General features: G+C 45.2%; 1 long non-coding RNA gene across 1 annotated transcript in view; it reads right to left on the reverse strand.

Moving 5' to 3' along the window:
• LOC105476451 (uncharacterized) overlaps positions 1 to 25,181 on the reverse strand; it is a 588,325-nt gene that overhangs the window by 29,919 nt on the left and 533,225 nt on the right. Inside the window, exons 4-7 of the long non-coding RNA XR_011611091.1 lie at positions 18,227 to 18,384; positions 3,871 to 4,310; positions 286 to 426; positions 66 to 168 (exon numbers count right to left, since the gene is read on the reverse strand). This is a non-coding gene — a long non-coding RNA (uncharacterized lncRNA). The remainder of the gene's footprint in view (positions 1 to 65; positions 169 to 285; positions 427 to 3,870; positions 4,311 to 18,226; positions 18,385 to 25,181) is intronic.

The raw sequence follows: 25,181 nt of genomic DNA on the forward strand, positions 1-25,181 counted from the left end.
CAAAATGGGACAGCCACTGTGAAAAACAGTGTGGTGGTTTCTCAGAAAATTAAAAATAAAATTACCATGCAAACCAGCAATTCCACTTCAGGGTATCTATTTGACATAATTGGAAGCAGGTTCTTTCCATTGTACACTCCTGTTCACACCAGCATTAATGCACAATAGCTAAAACACGGAAGAAACAAAAGTGTCTATCAACAAATGAATGGATAAGCAAAATGTGGTATATCATACAATGAAATATTATCCAGTCTTAAAAAGGAAGGAAATCCTGGTACTTACTACAACCTGGATGAACCATGAAAGCATCATGCTGAGTGAAATAAACCAGCCCCAAAAGGCAAACATTGTATGATTTCACTTATGCGAGATACCTGTAGTCTAAATCATAGAGGCAGAAAGTAGAATGGTGGATGTCAGGGGCTGGAGGAGAAAGGGAAAGAGGGAGTTATTATTTAATGTGCACAGAGTTTCAGTTTTGCAGGATGAAATGAGTTATGGAGATGGATGATGATGATGGTTACACAACATTGTGAATATATTCAATACCACTGAACTGTACACTTAAAAATGTTTAAGATGGGCCGGGCGTGGTGGCTCACGCCTGTAATCCCAGCACTTTGGGAGGCCGAGGTGGGCGGATCACAAGGTCAGGAGATCGAGACCATGGTGAAACCCCGTCTCTACTAAAAATAGAAAAAATTAGCCGGGCGCAGGGGCGGGCGCCTGTAGTCCCAGCTACTCGGGAGGCTGAGGCAGGAGAATGGCGTGAACCCGGGAGGCGGAGCTTGCAGTGAGCCGAGATTGCGCCACTGCACTCCAGCCTGGGCGACAGAGCGAGACTCCGTCTCAAAAAAAAAAAAAAAAAAAAAAAATGTTTAAGATGGTAAATTTTATGTATATTTTACTACAATAAAAACAACTGAAAAAAGTTCATCTACTATTTAAAACTTTCAAAATACGGTTTTAAAAATGATCTAGTGTAATCCTTCATGGTTCAGAAAAAAAAACTGAAACCCAAGAGGGGGCGTGTTTTGGTTGCTATTGACAAGTTACTCCTGAATTAGCAGCTTAAAACAATAATTTTACAGTGTTTGTAATTTTGCAGGTCAGAAATTTGCGGAGAGTTTGATTAGGCAGCTGTGACTTAGCTGCTGCAGTTGCACACGGGCTGGAACCGCAGTCATCTAAAGGCTGGGCGAGACTCGGTGGCTCATGAGGTTCATTCCCACGGCTGGCCGTTGATGTTGGCCACTGGCCGGGAGCTCAGTGGCGCATGGCCTTGAACAGGAACACCTCTCCAGCATGCCACTCTCCGGGCAATTGGATTTCCTAAATAGGGCCTGTTTTCCCCCAATGACAGTGTCCCAAGAAACTCAGGCAGAAGTTGCACAACCTTTTCCAGCCCAGCCTGAAAAGTCAGACAGCATCAATGCCACTGTTCTGTATTAGTGGAGTCACAAAGCCACCTAGATTCAAGAGAAGAGGACACAGATCCACCACCACCACCTCTCACTAGGATGAGTGTTAAAGAAGTCTGTGGCCATGTTTAAAACCACTGCAGGAAGTAATTTGCCCAACAGAACAAAAAGTGGCAGAGGCCAAATCGAGAGCCCTTGAGCGCATCCTGAATGTGACCTCCCTGCCGCCAGCTCCAGCTACCCAACCAGATGGACTCCATCCTAGCAGCTGAACTCATCTAGGCCCAGTAGCTGATTCCAGGATGCCACAGTTCTTCCTCAGCTCCTTGTCCAGAAAGGCCCAAAAGGAGACTTTGGCCCCATTTTATGCAAATCTCTCATTCTCTAAAGGTGTCCTCTGGGCAGACACATAGGAGCAGACAGACTTGCAAGGAACTCCTATTGTCATCCATTTATTAGTCCAGCTAAGGAACACTGGGGACTCCTGGTGATAGCTTAATTACTGAGTCATGCCTGCCTCCCCTGCCCCTCACTCTTCCCCCTCCTCTGCCCAATTTCTCTGCTCACCCCTTTTCTTCCTCTTCAAAAGCCGTTGGCAGAAACTGTCAGGGAGTTTATCAGATTTATGCAATTTAGACTTAACAGACCTGGGACTCCTATTTCTCCTTCAAGTTCATAAGGTTTTTGATTCCATTTACAGGTTTATTCATTTATCAGATATTTGTTACAATTCACTTTAAACACCGGGCATGGGGAGATGGGTTCAGGGGAGATGCTCATCATTCGTTGCTGGGGCTCCTTGAGAGTTGTTGGCTGGGCCCATTCCATGTGGGCCGTGGCACTTCCAGGCATGGAGTGCTCTAAAGGGACAGGACACCAAGTTTGCATATTCCGAGCAGGGTGGGACTCTCAGGTGAACTCAGTCCTAGTGGCTTGGTGCACTCTTGGGTGCCTATGGGATCCCCCAGACTGGGTGGTACTTCCATTTTCTAACTTAGCAAATGCCACCATTTCAGATCAGGAGTTTCCTTTCAGTCTAATTCCTTAGGGCTAATAGGGAAAGGCCCCATTAGTGTCTTCCTGCACAATCACAGATGAAGAGCCCCAGGCTCAGCCTCTGCTACCTGCTCCCATCATTATGCCCCTCCATGTATCTCAGGAGAGGATGCTGCCCCAATCCTCCTAGAGTTAAGGGGCCTCCAGGTCTCTAAGGAGAAGCAATAGGAAAAGGAGTCACTGGGGAGATCCCCTTTTCTCTTCACAGGGAGGGCCTACCAGCTGCAGAGTCACCCCACCCTGGGGCCCAGAGCCCACCCACCACCATCAGGAAACTCCTTCACACATCTTCTCTCCACCCTCCTGCAGTAATTTAAGCCCATTCATTCTCCATCTGCCATCTGTCCATCACATTCTGGAAGGAAAAAGGGGGAAAAAACCTGTTATTTGAAAAACATTATTAAGCCTTGTTACTCTGATTAATTCCCCCACAAAAGATGTGCCAGATTCTTCAGCGTTCCTCTGATGAACATATGCCTTTTTTCCCTGTCCAAACTCCCCTAAAAAACAAACAAACAAACAAACAAAAAAACCAAAAAACAGACCCTACCACGCCCCAGCCCTGGTATGTGGGCTGAGCCCAACCCATCCCCTGCTCCCATGTGGGCCTCTGGTTCTGGGTGGGTAAGAGACAGAGAGAGTGGCACTCAAGGACCCTTGGCCCTGGAGATGAGAACACAGGAGAATGGTGTCCAGTAGCAGGGGCCATAGGGAATAGCTGGGAGAGGCAGGACAGCCCCATGTAGCAGAGGGGTGATGTCCTGGCCAGACATCTGCTAAAAATCAATAATTGTCCTCCCTGTCTTTTACTCTCCCAGACCACCTGAACATCCCTTGGCCCTGATGGCCCTCTATAAATTTTCTTTCCATTTATTCCACCCAGAACAATTTCCTCTTGTTTGCAACCAAGAACTTGCCCTCTACTCCAAGGAACAGGAGGCCAAGACATCCTGTCCCTAGGATCTGAGCAAGCAGGTGACAGAGGAGGCTCCTGAGGTGCCAGGCCTCCCCCACAGCAGCCCTCCTGACAGCCAGGCTCTACCCCTGGGCACAGGCAAGCAGGTATGGGCACCGGAGGCCAGCACTTCACTCAGCTGCCCAGGCAACTCCATTCCCATTCCCGTAGCTAGTCAAGCTGCTGGTGGGTTGACATTGAGACCTCACTTGTGAGGGTCCTGGGACTTGAAGAGTCTCAGAATTTTTTGACAAGATGACATGTACAGAGATAAAATAGCTATAGCGCTTCCTGCCAGCAACCTTGAACTTGCCTCATACATCCTCCAAACACACACACGCACACACACGCACACACACACCATCTTACCTCAGAACAAAGACAGGCAAGAGCCCAAGTTCAGGTAAAAGCTTATGTGAGGTCAGCAATACCAACCTTCTGCTCCCACCTGAGGAGGACTCTGGGAGGCCCCTTACCCTCTGTCAGCAACAGCCTCCCTGGCAGGGAGACCAGGAGAGGGACCTTCCTTTATCTCCTCCATCTGTGAGGAGAGCCCGGGATCCAAGTGGACGTTGTCCTGAATGCTGTACACAACAGACGCTGCACAAAACTGGCCCTCCTTGCCCACCTTGGGGCTCTGGTGGAGAAAATGAATGTCCTTGGAGAGGCTGCATATGAAATGTAACTGCTCTGTCTTGCTGACCTTCTTAAGGAAATAGAGAAGACATTTTTTTTTTCTTCTTGTCCCTGGAGCAATATTCACGTGAGCCCAGAAAAAAAAAAAATTGTAATGTGACTATTTCTTCTTTCAGATAGCTTGTTCCAGAGAAGTCAAGAAAAGAGGTAGGGAAGGAGAGATTGGAACATGGAACTTTCTGGAAAGCAAAAAAGAGAGAGAGCATAAACAGAGAGCGTATCCGATTTGAATCAGGAGGTGCATTCTAGATCTACCTCTAATTTTGAGACCATAAGCAAGTCCTTTAACCTCTCTGGTCCTCGGTTTACACAGCTGGGAAATCGGCATAGTAGATGTGCCTCTGACTTACAGATCTGAGGAGGGGGACTCTCCTGGCAGGCTATGCTTCCTTTATCTCTATAAAACCCTCCTCACTCCCCACAGTGCCCATCAGAGCAACTTTCACTTTGTGGATACTCAATATGTATGCATATATTTATCTAGATCCTGCCTTGTTCTAAAAAGATTTGAAGTGCCTTGTGTGTTCAATAAATGTGTACAATGAATGAATCAATTAATGGGCTAATGGATGTGAGAGTGCTTTGAAACGTATAAGATGAAAGAGATATATATATATTTTTTTATCAGAATAGTGACCCAGGAAGGCTGAGTGGTCCTTTCAAAGAGCAGAGACCCTCCTAGGAACTCTGTCCCAGGGAGGGGCAATTTTATCTTAAGACCAGGTGATGGGCCAATTGATCTGTGAAGGTGACACTATTCAGCATGACTTTTTAAAAGGGATTCCAATTTCCAGAGTTTTTAAATGCAGCCCTGAAGTTCCTAGCAAAAAGTCATGGGTTTCTGTAGGACAGTCAGCCTCCAGACTCAAGCTATGAGAAGGGGCTTCTCTAAGTACCTTCTCCCATCCACCCCAGGGTGTCCCACCACCTGCTGCCTGGCCCTGTTAGTACCTTGTGCAGGGTGAGCCCATCCTGGTCTTCCTCTGAAATTCCCAAGTCACAACGAAAGGTTCTGAGGGACTTGAGTCTGGGCCCCAGTGACATGGGATTGGGGACTGGGGGCACTGGGGGAATGGCTGCATGCAAGGCCCACAGTGAGGGGCAGCTCTGCAGAGCTAGCGTTGTGTTCAGCCAGGTCAGTCAGACACTGTGCCACAGCAGGACACTGCAAATGACTTTATAGTTATTGTTCCTCAAATTGGACACCCCCTCAGAGCTCACACAATATGAGATGAAACAGCCTGCGGGAGGTTGCAAGGAAATGGAACACTGGCGGAGGAGGGTTTTATTTCCCCCGACTAAGGGAAATGCTGCAGACACCATGCCTTCCTGCTCCTCCCCCACTCCACGGCCATCAGCTACTCTCCAGACATTTTTATCTGGATGGGTTCACTGTGTCTCCAGGATTGAAATGGACTACATCCCCAGACACCTGCCCACATAACTGGTGGGGTGAATCCAGCACTTTGGGAAGGAAGGAGGGGTTAATTAAGGGGAAAGTAAGGGTCGTTGCTGCATGAAGTTATGTCTGAGTCTGTATGTATTAACACATGGGTATATGTCTTTGCACACACAAACCAGCATCAATGTCTGTGTTTGTGAATTTGTATGTGTGCATGCATATGTGCATGCATGTAAATGTGTGTCATGCAGTGTGTGTGTGTGAGAGAGAGAGAAAGAGAGAGAGAGAGAGAGAGCGCATGGCTTCCAGTACAGTGCTGTCTGGGCTCTGCCTTGCAGCTCTATGCCTTATTTTTGCGGTTCAGCCAGAGCCCAATCATTACCATCAGCTGGAGACATCATTTGGTGTCATTTGGCTCTGCAGAGCTCCTGTGCCAGTGAGGAAACCCAGGAGGGTAGAGTTGTCTTTAAAAAGAACAAAAGTGAGAGAGAAACAAAAAACAGAGGGGGCAGAGGGAGGGGAGTGATGGTAGGTTTCCCAAGCAGAGACAAAGAACTGTGTGTGGGTGATACTGCAGGTAAACTGAGGCAGGCCTCAGTGGGTTGCTTTGGGGAGGAGGCTGACCTTAGGAAAAAGTAAGGCCTTTACCTTCTTTAAAATAAAGGAGAATTTCTATTGTCTTTGACCCATTTGAAATCCTACCTTCTCACTTAACGTTTCACAAAACAGTGAACCTTTTAAAAAAGTTATCCAGAACTTAGGAGAAAGGTTGCTGGGGAGAATTGCCTCAGAGAAGATGTCCAATTTGAATGCGATCAGTTCCACATTTAGCTTTGCTTTGTACCTGCCTCTGTGCATGGGGCTTGAAAGAGCTGAGAGTGCAAAGTATGAGGAGCTCCATGCTCTGAAGGCAGACCATAGTCTTTAAAGGTATGACTTCTTGGTGAGCTCTGGGTTTCAGGCTACTGGCTTCTCTCTCCACTTCATAGCTCACCATGCCCTGCATCCTCCTAGCTCCAAGGACAGTGGCTTGAGTTAGAACAATGGAAGAGATTGGCTGATTGACTGGTTGGATGGAGAATGGATAGGCAGGAATTAGATAATCAGTCAAAGACCACTGACTGGGTGCAGAGGCCCCTATGATTTATCATGGAGTTAAAACTACAAATAGTGTCTTCATTGCCCCCACTCCAGAAATTTCTCCTTCCTTTGTAAGTTCTCAGAGATAAAGTATTCATAACTGCCTCATTAACTTGGCCTTTACTGCCCAAGGAATTCTTAGGCCTTAGTTAGCCAGTATTGATGAAGACTCTTAGAAAGGACAGCTCTTTACCTTGGTAACATTGAACATGCATGGAGCATTGGTAAAAAACATAGAGCTAGACATGGTCTTTAATAGTATCTACCACTACTTAAGACTGTTCTCAATTTCCGGTTTCTTTTTATTTAGAGAAACATGGAATATAGTTCTGCATTAAGAAGAGGAAAATTCATTGAAACTACAGCAGCAGGGATTAAAGCATAGTCGAATAGCAAGAGCTGATGTGCATAAACTGTGGTTTGCACATAATTGGTACCCTACAAATGTTGAATAGATGGATGAATAAATGTAATTCAGAGGAGGTAATCAAGAAAACACAACACACACACACTTTTGTGTATATTTTAAATGTACTGGTGCTGCTGGGCAGATGAATGAAATATATGCTTGGGCCCTTAGACCAGCTGCATCTGGAAAACCAGGGTTCTTGATAAACACATGGATCCCCAGGTCCAAAGCCAAACTTTAAAAAAAAAAATCAGTATCTAGGTGGTGGGGTAGGACCCACAGACTTATATTTTCTACCAGGCATCTCAGGAAATTCTGAGGAACAACCTGAGGTCTTGGAATTGTTGGGTTAGATGTCCTGAGTGCCATGTTAGAGCAGCCTAGTGACATTTAGACCACTAGTTGACGCTGATATTGCTGCAAAAGCACTGGTGTGGGAAGCAGAAGATGTTGGTTCACACCTGGCAGCCAACTGTGTGTTCTTAGGTGAGGCATTCATCCTGCCTGGCCTGGGTATTAGTGGGGGAATTTAAATGTGTGCAAGAGCACATTGAAGATGTCCTTGAGATGAAGAGGACCTTCCTCCTGGCCTCTCAACCTCCTCTACGTGTATGGGGATGAAGATCAAGAGGCAGCAGGCACCTGGATACAGGTCCAGCAACTGCATCACATACCAAGCCTCTTGAAAGAGTGGAAGGACCCAGACCCAGGTCCCAGTTCCCTGCTCCTCTGACAGTCACCCAGGTCGCCCGGAAATGGCACTGAAGGGAAGCTCTAAATCACGTGCAGAATATAGTCGCTCTGTTTGCCTTTTTCCGCAGTAGATCCGATGATTTAAATTAGGTCTCGATTCTTGTTTAAATTATAGTTTACTGTTCTGCACCCTGCTCAGAAGTGAATTACCTTAAGCAGCGGTATTAATAACATGGTTATAATTAAGCCTCATTACTGCAGGCAGTTTGCTGAAACAAATTGCTTCTTCATTATTATTATAGCACCTTTGGTAAAAAGACATTTCCCCAGAATGCGACCTTGATGCTTTATATAGTAAAAGCCAAGATATGATAGAGATGTAAGGATGAATTAGCATCTTTTGCCTTCTCTATCCGGCTCATTAGAAGGAAAAGAACGCAAGTCAAATCCAAACAGCCTTGATGGCAATTTTAATCTGTATGAAATGGATAATGAATAGTTTTGAACTTTCTGCGACATTTTTGTAATGGTGTTTTATTTATATGATGCTACTATTAAAATGAATAAATAAAGAAAGAAATACAAACCGAAGAGCAGAGACAAGAAAAGCCAGGGAGGTCTCACCAGACAGCCAATGGCATTGAACTTGAGCTTGTTATTATCAATTGGTTTGAGAGTTTCTGGCCCAGAGCCTGTTACACTGGGGGAGAGAAAAGGAGAGGACGGTCTGTCTATTTATTCTAATTCTGCTGCCTTACTCTGGCCTCAAGGCCTGGGAAAGAAAGGGGCCTAGAAGGAATGACCTAGAAACTTTGCAAACCAAGTTTGAAAGGCATGCAAACTTCTGAGAATGTGTGCAGCTCTAGGTAATGTTTAATGCCCTCTGGGGCTCTGAAGTTTTGGTGCTGCAGATCCCGCCCACTCCTCACTCAAATGTGTACCAAGGAGCGAAGCGCATCTTTGCAGGCTATAGGAGTTGGCTGGGTCATTTCCTGTTTTGCTTATTAATTACTCTTTCTGGTGATAATTAGGACTCTGAAAACTAATTTTGTTTGGTGATTTACTCTCTTTTTTGTAATTAGATGTGGTGATTTGAATGCGCTTCGTACATTAGAGTTTTCTTAGAAAGAGGCAAGCAGAGGCTTAGCAGACAGGAATTCGCACACGGGAAGAGCGGCCGCCTCCCGTATGATGAATAGCGGCCGCCATGATGGGCCACGTCCCCCACAGCCCCCAAGTTCCGCAGGCTCAATCTGAACTTCCTGCCTCTTCCTTTCTCTGCTGCCCGAGATCCTGACAGGGTCTAATCCATCTCTCCTGACTTTATCTCCAGCTAGAGATTCTCTAGCCCCTGTGGTCGGTGGGGCCATAAAGACACTCTTTATTGGCATGCTATGTTTCTGTCACCCAGGCTGCCCCAACAGAATGAGCAGCATAATCAGCGGAATAAATTCTGTCCTCTCCCTCTGGCTCTCTCCCTCCCCCACGCTTCTCTCTCACTCTCTCTCTTCCTCAGATCCCCCAGGGGAGAGAGTGGCCCTCACAAACCAACTGCCCAACCACAGCCCTGGAACCAACCTCTGGGTGACAGAGGTCCTCCCAAAAAGCGGGAAAGCCGCAGATGCCCTGTCCCAACCCTTGACTGTAAAATGCAGTTAATGAGAATGTGGACTTGTGGAGTCAGAAAGACCAGGGTCCAGAGTCCAGCTCCACCAGTTCCTCACTGTGTGATCTCAGGCAAGTGACCTAAGCATTCTGAGCCTCACATTCTTATCATTCCTAACTCACCAAGGCGTCCTAAGAATGAAACAGGAGATATATCAAAAAATGCTTAGCAGAGTGCCTGGCACATTGTAAATGCTCCATAAGTGGAAGCTATTATTACGCTCCCTCCCGCATGCTTTTACTTCTTTCTCTGGGGAGGGAAGCGGCTCTTCTGCTATGCACCACAAGGCGATAACTCAGCCTTCAGGAGGCCTGGGGAAAGGTCAGTGGGCCAGTCGGGGGACTCTCTTTATTACACAAAAAGCTCCCAAGAATAGCTGGGCCCATTTGGAACAGGCCTCCAGGCTTCCAACTTTATATCCCTCTGTGGCAGGGCTGCTGAGCTCAGCCTGGCAAATGAATAATGATAGTTAAAGAAAAGGGACACGCAACTCTTCACAGCTTTTTTACTACCTTGCCTTTCCTGGAAGTACCTCTGTGGTTCATTACCACTCACCTCGAGCAAGGGCTTCTGGTTCATTTCCTCACCATCCACTGGGCACTCGCTATAAGCCTGGCACTGAGCTGGGCACAGTAGACAGCACCAAATGATTTTTACATAGTCATTGACCTCAATCCACTTACAACTTCAAAGAGGTGGGCCTATCTCCAGTTAGAGTCAAATCAGGAGGTGCAAGAAGCCAAAAATTCTCACCTGAGATTACTGATGGCTTTTCAGAGGCACTTGAAACGTAGGTTAAATGCCCATGGGCAAAAAAGAGATGATAATCAGATACAGACAAGGCCATGCCAGCAAAGGACAGTGCCTGGCATGCTCAGGTAAGGGAGAATTCAGTGGGCTGCACAGAGCCCAAGGCATGCAGAGGGATGTTATAGAATCTGAGACTTGAAAGTTAGGTTGAGGCCAATTCTGAGATGACCCGAGAAGGTCATGCCAAAGAGTTTGAACTTATCCTTTAGGCCTTTGAGAGTTGTTGAAAGATTTAGGGGAAGGTGAATGGCTCTGCTTGTATTTTTTGAAGCTTACCCTGACAGCAGCGAGGGCAGAAGCAGAAAGCCCAGACTGCAAGCCTGTGAGCGGGCCCAGTCACCTCAGCGGGAGGTCCTGAAGGCCTGAGCAAAGGCAGGAGCAGGCCCTACACTGGAGCTCCAGTGGATGTTGGGACTGGCTGTTCCATTCTCCCTGTGATGTTTCTAGCTCAGCCTCTTCCCCAGGATGATCTAATGGAGACCCTGCCATCTGCCAGCCTTGGTATTTTCACCTAAGACTCAAGAGACAGCCCGGCACCTTCCATCCACTCCTGACTTTGCTTCCTCTTATCTGGACCTGCTTCAGGTCCTTCACCCTCTCTGACCTGCCCACAGTCAGACCTTTGGGTGAATGCAGCACCACATCTGGACACAGCCTAGGTGCTGTTTGGGTTCTGATGCCCTTCTCAGTGCCATCTCTGTGACAGCTGAGCATTGGAACCACGACCTCAGAGGGTCCCCCCTGCTGCTCTCTTCCATCCTTCCCCATCATTGCCACAGTTCTGACCCCCCAGCACTCCTGCTATCAGGGCATTTAGACTTTGGAGCGATGGTGGCACGTTGCTACTGCAGGGGCCTGAGTGGCATTTGCAGCAAAAAGCCACGAAGCCAAGAGCTGAACTTTCACAGCCCTTCAGTCTCTTGTCATTTCCCTATACGGCAAAGAATTGTGAGTCCAGTTGAATGATGGCGAGTGTGCAATTAGAGCAAAGGTTACTGCAGAGAAGAAGCTTTGCCATTGTTAAGTGAAGAGACAGGCCAGCCAGGGCCTCCAGGAACCTTTTCCTTGGGAGCTTAACCCCTAATTGACCAAGTTGCTTAAAACCCTGAAATTTGTTCCTCGTAGGCCTTAAGAATTATCTTGCAAGGGAAGAACTAAGCCCAGCAACCTCCCTGACCTCATACCCTCCCAGATCCCTGGGAGCCAGGCATAGTCCAAACCAAGGGAGAGGGAACCAAGCAGAGGAGAGAATCAGAGGTAAAAGAACAACCAGCTTGGTTTATCTTGCAGGTAGTTATCTGATTTTCAGGAATCCTCAGCCTTGCATTTCTTATTTGTGGAAAAGAGCACCATGCTGTGTGCTGTGGAGAAAGAAGAAAGGATCACAATGAACTGAGCCATCCACTTGGCTGCCTGTAGGCAGCTCTGGGCCATGGTAGGGATAAGGAGGAAGCCGGAGCAATGACAGCAACTCCACTTTTCCCAAGATAGCCTTGGTTGCATGTAATGGTGATATTAGATATTAGTGAAATGTCATTTAATGCACATCTCCTTGCATCAGAATAGAGAGACTTTATGTTATAATGCATTACTCCACTTAACACACTTTTTGGTATTCGTTATAACTATGTGACCCCCTAGACTCTGGTCTAGTAAAGATCAGAAACTGTATCATATTCATGTTTGATTCTCAGCATCTAGCGTAGTGCTAATAGATATGGTAGGTTCCTAGTTAATATTTATTGAATCAATTAGTAAATAAACAGAAAGGAAAGATAAAGAAGATAGACGAACATTTTTTTTCACATATTCTGTACCAGGTAGTAGCATAGGCAGTTATTACTCTTGAGTCTTACACTGATTCTATTAAGTAGATAGCATCTCGTTACTCTCAGGAAGAAATTAAGCTCCAAGAAGTTTAAGACATTTGCCCACAACATACGGGTATTTGAACCAGTATCCATTTGGCCCTGAAGTCAGTTTTTGAATTGTCTGTTCAAGACACGAATTATAATGTGAATGTTTTCCTGGCTCCTGAGTATTAGTTCCTGCTTCTTTTAGTAACAATACCCCAAATTTCCTTTCTGGAGACACCTTTCCCTGCTCTCAGTTCTAGTGCTTCAAATGCAATTGACTCGGTTCCCACCTTCAAGGGGTCTTGCGACTTGGTAAACCTCTAAAACATGTGAAAGCTTAGTCCTAGCCCAGAGCTTTGTTCAGGGATCGTCACCTAATCCAGGCAAAGCCAAGAAAACACAACCAACCCTTTGCAAGAGAACTGGTGAGAGAGGGACTATTTGTTGATACTCAGTACTGTCCCCACCATTGTCAGTTCTTTCCTGGTATGCAGGGCAGACAGCCAGTACATTATCTTTCCCAGATGCCCTTGACAGCCTGGTCCCTGTAAGGGTCCACCAAGGAGATGCTCTTGTTCAAGATGTAAAAGATAGAAGAGAAGAATAAGCCATTTTTTTCTTCAGCTACATGAAGATTTGCAGGCTTCCAGGCATTCTCCTGTGAATCACTCACTCAGGCACTACAGGCACCTGAGATCACTAGTGGCAGCCTCAGTGAGATTCCTGCATCCAGATTTCCTGGAGGTTAGCAGCTGCCTTTTTGGTGTTTGCTCCTCCAGCCCTTCCAATGGTTGTGTAAGTTTAACTTCCTGTATTGAATTCATTTGTCTTCCAGATACCTCAAGTGGCTTTTGGTCTCCTCACCAAACCTTGATGATATGTTTAGGAGTTATCTTCTGCTATTACCAGGACTGCTAGCATCAGGGAAAATCTTATGGTGGTCCTGCTGGGAGGCATCCTGAGGAGTCTGAGAACAAGTTCTGGAAGGCAGAGCTAAGGAATGGAAAAGGACTGAGACTTGACACCATTTGAGCCCCTGAATCTAGCTTTGCTTAAAGCCAGTGCCAGCCCAGGGCTTCTCAGCTCCTGATCCTAACTGGATTCCCTTTGCAATTGCTTCAGCCCATTTCCTCTTGCATTTGGCCATGGGTATCTGTAGCTGAAGACTTTGACTGACTCATCCTTCAGCCTTCAGCTTTCTGGCAGATCCTTAAGGCTTCTTCTGTAGATGTTGGTTCCAGCTTAGAATCGCCTCTCAGGCTCCTCCCTAGACCTGCAGACTACCTAAAGCTTCTCCAAATTCCAAAGACCCAAGAGCAATGGTTTACTAGAACCCTGCAGGCCTGAAGTCCCACCTCCTCAGCCCTCCTTTTTCCTGATTGAGATTTCTTCCTTTGTGGATCAGTTTAGAACAAAAAGAGTTTATGCCTGTGTATCATGATTGCAAAAGCAGGGAAAATTGTCTCTTTTCCTCCCTGCTATTCATAAAAGAAAACAAAATTATTTCCTCTTCCCCAACTTAATACCTGCCATTGCCCATTTTCACCTATCCCCATAGGTGACATTTTAAGATTCTATGATTAGGTATCCATAGTTTTGTCCATTAACGTAGGACCTCTGGCCACCATTAAAATCCAAATCCCTTGGCAGAGCCAACACAATAATGTTTAGTAGTCAGCACCTCTAACGCAAAGAACAGGATTTCTAGACTCAAATAATGATAGTTTGACTTTTACCTGGTGGCCTCAGGCTAATTTCTTTGAGCCTCAGTTTCTTCACTGGAAAAATGGGAACAACAGATCTCCCCTCACAGGGTCTTTGTGAGGGTTAAGAGAGCGCCTTTGCTCATTGTGAAGTTCTGTTGCTGTGATTGCCATCGGAGGTGACTGAATCATTGTGGCATTGATTGAGAGCTTACTATGTGCTAGGTACCATTAGCTCCAAGTAGGGCTACAATTGTCTATGATGGGACTCAAGACACACTACCTCAAAATATAGCACCTTGGCATTTCAGAAAACAGCAGAAGCAGGAATATCACTGTCAAACACCTGCTTCCCCTACCACTGCCTTTCTTCCTTGAAGCAGGCCATAAAAACCTAGAAATAATTTCCTGACCTTCCCCTGAAGTAGGCCATAAAACCCTCATGTGAGAGGTGTCCGCTCTACACCCAAAGAAAAGGAAGATCCTTAACTCTGATGACACAGAGACCATTAAAATGCAAAGAACATGCAGAAGAATTTGAACACGACAAGCCTTGCTAAGTTCCAATTTATTACCCTCAGCTCACACCACCTTTGTCCAGTCCTACTTCTCCACAACGATCTACTTCTTCATCAAACTTAGCATAAAAATACACAGGTTTCTTTATTTCTTTTAGTCCTTATTTCTGAAGGCTCCTATGTCATGTAAAACTTATATTAAACAAATTTGTATGCCTTTCATGTATTAATCTGTCTTTTGTTATAGGAGCCTCAGCCATGAACCTGAAATAGAAAGAAAAGTTCTTTCTTTCCCCTACATCTGCCTATTACAAATATGGAAACTGCCACATGGAGAGGTAGAGCTACTTTATCAAATAGGAGGGGGAGATAGTATTTAAACCCAAGCAGTCTGATACTGAAAACCCACACTCCTAATCTTTACTTCACAGGGTGTCCTGGTCAAATATTTTACTGAAACACTTTGCATGTTTTAGAATGTGAAAAACAGGTGGTCCCTGGGAAGCAGGAAAGGGGGCTTGGTTGAGGAGAGAAAGTGCTGGGAGGTGTGGGACGGGAAGATGAGCTATCCCAGGCCTACCTCCTGGCTCTGCTTGGCCCAGCCCAGTGGGCTGTTATATTCTTTCTTTTCCCAATTGAATGAAGTGAAGGTTTATTGAGCAACAACTGCCCTTGATTTTTGGAGAGACACAAATATATAGTCATATAAAGTAAAAGAAAGGTTAATAAGAAGAATTATTTTTTAGAAAAAGAAATTATGCCTACCACATATGTTCAATAGCTGCTAATTCATTTTTCTTTGTGTGTGTGAGAAATTGTGAAATATATCATAGAAACAATAAAGTATGTATATATATGGACAATCCCCTCCAGTTTTGACCTGTTTCTTGGGGGCAACCTTCGGAATAGACAGGGCTGCGTGGGAAGAAGAAAGCCTGAATGCTGTTAGCTGTGGGGACAGGCAGGCCAGCCTCCCTGCCCTGCCCCTGGCCCAGCTTTCTCAGGAAAGGGCAGGGGCCAGCCCAGGAGGTTTAAGGGAAGCTGCCTCCTTCCGTTCATTTCTGGGCTAGTAATAATTTCCGGCCTCTCTATTTGCATGCATAATTGACAGTTCCTCAGCAGCTCATTAGGAAAGTAGGGCTGTTTGTGACCAACAAAAGAGGGGAACAAATCCCTGGGGGTAGGGGCATCCTTGAGAAACTATTTGAAACTCTGAGAAAGACAGTAGACAGATTCTTTGGGACCAAAAGCACCAAGGAGCTTAGTAATTACCCCTGGCTGTGATCTTCAGCTTTTCAGCACTCTGCAGTGAGCCTAGAACCTGTGCTGTGCCTGTGCCTGTGCCTGTGCTGGAGTCAGGGAAAGCAGGGACAGTAGGCTGGAAATTGTGGGGCCCTGTTGGCCTGCACACTAAAGAAAGTCAGCTAGTGATCTCCCTCCCGTCTCCTTTGGGCCCAGTTTGGGCTTTTGGGTCCCTATGGCATGCAAAGAAGTGCCTGACCCCTTATACTCTGAAACCCCTTACTTGGGAGGCACTGATGGGAGGAGAAAAGCACACATTTATTCTACAAACATTTATTGGTCACCAAGTACTGAACAGCCATATCTCACGTACTAGGTTGTCTTAACCCTCACAACAGATTTATGACACAATCACCATTTACACTTATTTTACAAAAAAGGAATCATAGCACAAAAAGGTTTACTAACATACTGAAAGTCACATGGGCTCTGAAGCCAGATCTTACCAGCCTAGTAACCTTTTCCCCACAGCAGTACAATGAACAACCCAAGAGTAGGGTGCTACATGGACAACAAATTCTATGGGAATTCAAGGAAGGTAGAGGCCACTCTGAACTAGGAAAGCCAGAGTAGGCTTTCTAGAGGGGACAGGCCTTGAGTTAGATCTCAAAGAATGAGTAGAATTCAGAAAGACAGATGGAAATAGACATGGGATGAGGGTTGGGGGCAAAGGGTGGGTCAAGCAGTGGTTCCCCAGGAGGAAGGCTCCGCATACCCAGGAAGCCAGTAAAGGCTGGAGCACCTGCATCAGAGAATGTGAATGAGTGAGAGCAGAAGGCAAAGCTTTGATGTGTACTGTGACCTGAGCCTAGGGAACAGAACTGCCGAGTTAAGAACTGAGGACCACAGCTTCTGGGAGCTGGGAGCCATAAAAGATGCTCAGGAAAAAATATGGTGCTTCAGAAATATGATTCCTTGCAAGACAGGGATCTTATTCACTTGGGGTCTAGGCAGCCTAATCTGGGTTGGCACTAGCTCTGAGCTTCAGGAAAGGGACAAGCTCTCTGGGCAGCTTCAACCAATTCAGTTCTCTCTCAAATCCCTGCAAGCTTTAGTCCCCTTTGCCTGACGGTGCCCCCTCCAGCTGCCACCTCCTCCTCCAACCCCTCCGTTCAGATGTGCAATGCCCAGCGCTGTGCCCCAACATCCCCACCCCATGCCAGGGCCTGGCTTTATACACAACATTCCCTCACAGAATGTGCTCCCCTGCCTGCCCCTTCAGGAAACATGTCACACATTCTCCTCCCGACAGACATCCTCCCTTCCCTAAGGATCTCCTCCTGAAACCCTGGCTATCATTACCTCCTAAAGTTGGATCTTTCTCTCTTCCCCTACTAGAATTTGTGTGTGGTTCTATTCACATTTCCTGACGTATTTATTGGTATAAATTATTCCATCATTTTTCATGGATGTCTTCTCTCGCCAAGTAGATTATCAGCCTGGCACGAGCAGGGGCCGATCGCTCTCTTCCCTGCCAACCCTCTCCTGACAACCCCGTCCATGGGCATCTTTCCTTCCTCAGCCCTCACTGCTCATTTGGACACTAAGCTAGCTGTCATGGATATCTGTCTCCCATTCATTCCTTCACTCATTCGCTCACTTATTCTGTGCGAGTAGCAATGATTACAGAGGACCTAGACCTGCATCTCACTATCTTGAGCAAGTCACACCAGACTGCAGTTGCCTCATGTGTAGGATATAGACAAGAAGGACAAATCTGGCAGGAAATGTTACAGATATTAAGTAAGCTAAGGTTTATGAATGTGTGTAGCACAGTCCCAGGTACCAAAGCCAATTGATAAGCATCCAGTGACTAAATTAGTGAATTTCCCTAACCAGCATTCTCTGAGAATCCACACAGCCCCTATGGTCTAAAGGGCAGCAGAAAACTCATAAGCCCTGGCACCTACCACATCCCACCCTCCTTTTCATCCCTTTGCCACCCCATTCCCTTTCCCACCTGCTAGACCTAGCATACTTGTGTACAGAACAAAGTTCAATGGGTATCTGTCACCTTCATGGAAGTGGGTTTGCATTCTTAGAACAGCTCAGGGCACTCATTCCATGTTGACACTGGTGGTGGCAGGAGAGGCACTGGAAGTCCTGACCCAGTTCTCCTTCTCAATGGTCATTTCCACTCACTGACTGATCTGTAGTCATAGGACAGGAGGTGGCTACACGAAGGCAGTGATGGGCCATCTTGGCTGGACCCTTGCTGTCATCGTCAGCCTCTCTGGCCTGGAGCCAGTAGGAGCAGCTCTACCCCTTCTGTGGGATTGTGGCATTGGTGCTCAGGCACTCACCAAACATCTCACTTGTCAGATAGCCTTGCTATCAGCCCTGAGCTCCTTCTCCTGGGTTCTACAAAAGTTCTGAGCTCAGGCCTGCCTCTCTCCCTTCTCCATGAAGCTGTTTATGCCCAAAGCCATTTGGAGGACTTGGTCAGATGATTGGTTTCAGGAGCCCAACCCAACAATTTGAAACTAATATTGGTTTTGCAAAGAGGAAAGCACAGAACTGGGATACCAGCTCTAAGCTCCAGGCCCTGTTCTGCTGATAACTAGCTGAGCAACTGTGGACAAGTTAATTTTCTTACCAAGATTCCTTCTTCTCTGCAAGCTGCAAGGCTGTACTGACTGCCCTGTGAGCTGTCTTCCAAGTTCAAGGGTGAGTGATGCTGGTGTACAAAGAATATCAGGGTGTTTGTTCGATCAGCTTCAGCCAGAAAGTCCTTCTGAACTGGAACACTTCCTCCTGAAAATTAAATTCACTTTTTTTCTGTTAATCTCTAGGTTAAAAGCAAACTGAAATTGTATTATCTCTTATTCTAGTGTTTTTGGCAAGAATGAAAGTAGGGAGTTTGAACTGGACCAGAAAAGAAAGAGAAGGGAGCTTAACATATCTGGCTTCTTTCGTCCTTCAGGACACAGATTAGTCACCTCTGCAGAAAGTCCTTTCCTGACCACTCAATCCAAACTGGGTCCCCTCAGCACTGTCAGATACACCCATTATTCTCAATGACTGCATCATTCATACTCTATTGATTTTCTCTGCAGCAATAAGCACTACCTGTAATTTATTAGCTATTTATTTGTTTAATATTTGACTCCATATTGGTTTTCTATTGTTGCTATAACAAATTACCATAAACTTAGTGGTTTAAAACAACATAAATGTATTACATTGGGGTCTTGAAGATCAGAAGTCTGAAACCAATTTTGTTGTGCCAAAATCAAGGCCTATAATCCTTCCGGGAGTGCTAGGGAATATTTGTTTCCTTGCCTTTTCCACCTTCTAGATGCTGCCTACATTCCTTGGCTCATGGTCCCATCCTCTATCGTCAAGCCAACAGTACAGCATCTTTAAACCGCCACCCCCCACAACCAACTCTGCCCCTTGCTTCCATTGTTGCATCACCTCTACCTCTGCTTCTGGCCTCCCTCTTATAAGTACCCTTGTGATTACACTGGGCCCACCTGGACAATCGAGAATAATGTCACCATCTCACAATTCTCAATTGCATCTATAAAGTCCCTTTGGCCATGTGAGGTAGCAAATTAATAGGTTCTGGGGATTAGAACGTGGACATCTATTCAGACTTCACTACAAAATAAGCTGCAGGAGATTATAAAAATTTACCTATCTTATTTATTATGCAATTATCAGTGCATAAACATTATAAAAGAACAAAAGTATGAAGAAAGAAGAGAGCAAAATACATTTGGTAAAGAAGAAAATAATGGTTCTTGCCTCTGTCATTAATTAAGGCAAATAGAGCAGATCAGTTCAAGTTTCTTTGCTTTCCTTATCCCCCAAACAAGATGCCATTATGCCATAGAAAATATGGTCCTGACAATGGAGTGTGACAGAGAAAGAGAATTCTGGGAGGGAGCAAGCCATCTTGCAGCACTGCAGAATAAACCCTGAGCATCCTCAGAGGACCAGCCCAACACACTCCCCTACTGTAACCTGAGAAGATGCCTAATGCCCAGCTCTGCCCCTCCTGAAGGCCCAACTGCTGGTGGCATCTCAAAGGATAAAGTGGGACCTCCTCTTCTAGCCAAGATGAAGTAACTAGGAATAGATACAAAAATATCCAATAGTCAACAGGAAAAATTCTTAACCTGGAATCCAATAAAACTCTGAATGCAAAAGATCAGGAAAACACAACCCATAAGGAGGAGCAAAAGCAATCCACTAGAGTCAACTCAGAACTAACACGGATATCAGAATTAGCATACAATATTAAGCCAGTTATTATCACTGTCTTTTATATGTTGAAAAACTAAACAGAGATGTAGAAGTTCCAAAATAAAAGATTTAAATTGAAGTAGATTTAAAAATTTCAGTAAGTACATTGAAACATACACAAAATACGATTGATGGCAGATTAGACATTGCAAAAGAGAAGATTAGAGAACTTGAAGCCATAGCAATAAAAACAAACCAAAATGAAACACAGAAAGAAAAGGTAACTGTTTTGATGTACAGAGCATCAGTAAGCTGTGGGACAACTTCCAATACCCTAATATATGTGTAATTGGTGTCTCTGGGAAAAGAAGCAGAAAAACATATCTGAACAACGGACAATTTTCCAAATTTGATAAAAACTATACATTGACAGATCCAAGAAGCTCAATGAACCCCAAGTGTAAGAAACATTTTTTTAAATGGCAGCAAGTCACATCAAAATCAAACTGCTCACAATCAGTGACAAAGAGAAAAATCAATAGCAGTCAGAAAAAAAAAGTTATTTTATGTACAAAGGAGCAAAGATAAGGATGACAGTAGATTTCTCTCTAGAAACAAGGCAAGTGAGAAGACTGGAGCAACATCATTAAAGTACTGAAAGAAAAAATGTTGAACCCAGATTCTGTACCTAGAAAAAATATCTTTCAAAAGCAAAGGCACTATAAAGACTTATTAGACATAAAGAAGCTAAAATAATTTGTGAGTAGCAGATCCACACTACAAGAAATATGCAAGGACAGGCTTTAGGTGGAAGGAAACTGATATCAGAAGGAAATGTGGATCTGCACAAAGAAATGAAAACCATCAGAAATAATAACTATGTAGGTAGATATGTGAGTATTTTCTTATTGTTTAAATATCTTTATGCAGTAATTGACTAAACAAAAATAATAGTGATCAAGTATAGGATTTATAACATAGGTAAAATGTGTGACAATAATGGTACAAAAAGTAGAAGGACAAAGTGGAAGTATACTGTTGTTAGGTTCTTATACTGTATTTTAAGTGGTGTAATGGCCTTTAAAAGTAACCTATGGTGACGTAAGGGTATCAGAAATCCTAAAGTAAACAATAAAAAATAAAATAGCCTGGAACAGTGACTCATGCCTGTAATCCTAGCACTTTGGGAGGCCAAGGCGGGCGGATTGCCTGAACTCAGGAGCTCAAGACCAGCATGGGCAACATGGTGAAACCCCATCTCTACTAAAATACAACAAATTAGCTGGGCATAGCAGTATGCACCAAGTAGTACCAGCTACTCGGGAGACTGAAGCAGGAGAATTGCTTGAACCTGGGTGGCGGAGGTTGCAGTGAGCTGAGATCGCACCACTGCACTCCAGCCTGGGTGACAGAGTGAGACTCTGTCTCAAAAATAAATAAATAAATAAACAAATAAATAAATAAATAAAGGTTTCTCTGATAAGATGATAAAACTGAATTACAAAAAATATACTCAATAAAATAGACTGAAAAAAATAAACAGAGCCTTAGAGACTTGTGGAACTATAACAACAGATCTAATATTTGTATTATCAGAGTCTCAGAAGTAGAGGTGGGAAGGGTGAAAAAACACTCCGAGAAATAATGACTGAAAACTTGTCAAATTTGTCAGCAGACATAAACCTATAGACTCAAGAAGCTGAGAAAATCCAAAAAAAAAAAAAAAGAAATTCATGCCAAGACACACCATAATTAAACTTCTGAAAAGTAAAGACAAAGGAAAATTATTGAAAGCAGTCAAAGAAAATGTCACCTTACCTATGGTAGAGAAACAATTCAAATTATAGCAAGGTTTTTTGTTTGTTTGTTTTGTTTTGTTTTTTATCAGAAACCATGCAGGCCAGATGGAAATTGCATAATATGTTTCAAGTGCTGGGTGAAATGTATTTTCACCATCCTCCAAATCCTATTGCCCAGCAATATATACCCTATATCTGGCAAAATCATCTTTCGGGCTTGAAAAGGAAATAAAGGTATTTTAAGAAAAAATAAAACTAAGAAAACCTCGGATTTGTTTGTTTGTTTGTTTGTTTGTTGAGACAGAGTTTCGCTCTTATTGCCCAGGCTGGAGTGCAATGGCTCGATCTCGGCGCACTGCAACCTCCACCTCCCAGGTTCAAGTAATTCTCCTGCCTCAGCCTCCAGAGTAGCTGGGACTACAGGCATGTGCCATCACGCCCAACTAATTTTGTATTTTTAGTAGTGATGGGGTTTCTCCATGATGGTCAGGCTGGTCTTGAACTCCTGACCTCAGGTGATCTGCCTGCCTCAGCCTCCCAAAGTGCTGGGATTACAGGAATGAGTCACCGTGCCCAGCCAGCAGACCTAAAACAGCGACTAAAGGAAGCCCTCTAAACAGAAAAGAAATGATAAAATGAAGGAACCTTGGAATATCAGGAAATAAAAAAGGAACACAGTAAGCAAAAACATAGATTAATTCAATGGGCTTTCCTTCTCTTGTGTTCTAAATTACGTTTAACAGTTGAAGCAAAAATTATTATATTGCTTGATGTTCTGAATAAATGTAGGAGAACTATATGAGGTAATTATTGTACAAATAGGGAAAGATGAAGTGTAAAGAGAGTTAAGTTTTCTATACTTCACTGAAACTGGTAGCATAATGATACAGAACAGGGGAAGGAAAGTGCTGGGAGGGGAAGGGCATGATCCTCTTAAATGATACGGAACCGGAACCGAGAAGGGAAGTGCTGGGTAGAGGAAGGCGTGGTCCCTGGCTAGGGCTCCACCTCCTGGCCTGTGCCCATGGACCTTGGTGAGGACAGGCATTTTTGTTTTCCTGCCCAAATGGTGCATTTCCACCCTGGCCTGCCACGCCCCCATCCTGTGCCTATAAAAACTCCAAGACCCTAGCAGGCAGACAGACAGCTGGCTGGACGTTGAGAGGAGCAAATCAGCGCGGGAACACACAGGCAGCTGGACAGAACATACCGACAGGCACTGGGACTCCAGCAGGCCTCCGACCTGCAGAACCAGGCAGAGTTTGTCTGGGGCAGTAGGAGGAGAGCCCGGGCTGCCGAGCAGCCTGACTCCAGGGGAAAGCCATCTCCCTTCTGGCTTCCTCCATCTGCTGAGAGCTACTTCCACTCAAAAAAACCTTGCAGTCATTCTCCAAGCCCATGTGTGATCCAGTTCTTCCGGTACACCAAGGCAATAATCCTGGGATACAAAAAGCCCTCTGTCCTTTCAATAAGGCAGGAGTCTAAATGAGCTGACTAACACAAGCTGCCTACAGACCACAAAGCTAAAAGAGCACCCTGTAACACACACCCACTAGGGCTTCGGCTGTCAACATTCACCCCTAGACACTGCACTGGGGTCAGAGCCCCACAGCCTGCTCATTCGCATCCTCCGCTAGAGGTTTGAGCAGCGGGGCACTGAAGAAGTGAGCCACACCCCCATCGCACACCCTGTCAGGGAACAAGGGAACTTTTCCCGTTTCAATTCGGGGCTAGTCCGGGAGCTTTTTTGCCCCTTTAACTGTTTTTATCTTTTTTTTTTTTTTTTCCTTTTCTAAGTGAGAGGGTTCCCCCTCCCAGTTCTGTCTCTGATAGAGAAGTTAACAGAGGAACAATCCCTGCTGGCTGAGAACTGCAAATTCAGCAGGGCACATTTGAGACACTCTAAACAGACACAAACAGCCTCTAAAATATCTTTTCAGCCCCAAACTCGATTATAAGCTTCAGGCTGAGGCCCTAGAAAGAAAAATCAGGTCTGCGGGATCCAAAGCCAGGCAACAAGCACAATGTAAGTGGGCAGGACCAATTCCTGACGACTGACTCCCCTCCCCCCAACGGAAGGAGCATGCTTCATGGCATAAACAGGCCCAGGGGACCTGAGGGCGGTTAAACTCCTATTCTCCAGAATTTCCCTGCTTCATGGGTACATACCACATTGGTACCCAGGTCTGGCACCTGGCAAGGTCTCCAGGACTCAGGCACAAGAAGTGGAGAGTGAAGGGAGGATGCTCACTTTCTCTCTCCATCACAGCCTGAATTTTTGCTGAAAGAAGGAAGGAGATGAGGGATGCCTCTATTCCCTGTCTTTCAGAATGGGCAACCAGTTCTCTTCACCATTCCCAGCTATACTCCTCTGGAGTGTATCTAGAATCATTGTTCTGGAGTGTATCTAGAATCATTGTTCTGGAGTGTATCTAGAATCATTGTTCTGGAGTGTATCTAGAATCATTGTTCTGGAGTGTATCTAGAATCATTGTTCTGGAGTGTATCTAGAATCATTGTTCTGGAGTGTATCTAGGACTACTTTGACCCTCCGAATCTGGAGGAAAAGCACCTCATAGTCCTCCGCACAAAGGTTTGGCCAAATCATGATTTACATGAAGGGCTTTCTGATTTACAGGAAGGAACCATTCATTTTGATACCATCTGGCAGTTGGAACTTGTCTGTAGATGTGAGGATAGATGGTCTGAGGCCCCATATGTGCAGGCTTTCTATACCTTGCAAGGCAATCCAGACCTTTCCCAACAATGTAGGATGGATTCAGCCCTCCTGTTTGCCATCTCAGGGAAGGCTGCAAAGGGTAAGCCCAGGGAATTAAAGATGCAAGTTCCAAAGGCACCCCCAGCAAAGGAGCCAACTCCCTCCAGCCCTGCTCCTCCAGGTCCTCCCTGACCTCCCTATCCAGCTTCAGCCTCTCACTTGCTCCATCCTAGAAATCCTCACCCTAAACAAGCCCCAGTCTCACTCTTGCCCCTCCAACAGATGACCAGTGAATTTGGGACCAGTAAGGTCCAGGTCCCCTTCTCCCTACAGAACTTAAAGCAAATTAAGAGGGATCTTGGCAAGTTTTCAGATGACCCTGATATGTAGAGGCTTTCCAGAATTTCACTCAAATATATGAAATGTCCTAGAGAGATGTTATGTTAGTTTTGAATCAGACCCTGATGGACAATGAGAAACAGGCTGCTCTGCAAGCAGCAGAGAGATTTGGGGATGAGCTTTGCATCACATATAGCATCAGGGAAAGGGGCAAATATTATCCAACTGGAACAGAAGCAGTACCAGTAAATGACCCTAAGTGGGATCCCAGTGGTGAGACGGAAGCCTGGAAAAGGAGACACTTTCAGGTGGAGGACTTACACAGGACTAAGACCTGGTCTCTGAATTATACTACGTTGTACATGATCGACCAGGGATTGGATGACAATCCCTCTGCTTTCCTGGAAAGGCTAAGAGAGGCCTTGGTAAAGCACACCTTTCCATCTCCTGTTTCAGTTGAGGGACAATGAATCCTAGAGGATAAACTTATTACTCAGGCAGCT

The sequence above is a fragment of the Macaca nemestrina genome, chromosome 12 (assembly GCF_043159975.1).
Source record: "Macaca nemestrina isolate mMacNem1 chromosome 12, mMacNem.hap1, whole genome shotgun sequence".
Taxonomy (NCBI): Eukaryota; Metazoa; Chordata; class Mammalia; order Primates; family Cercopithecidae; genus Macaca; species Macaca nemestrina.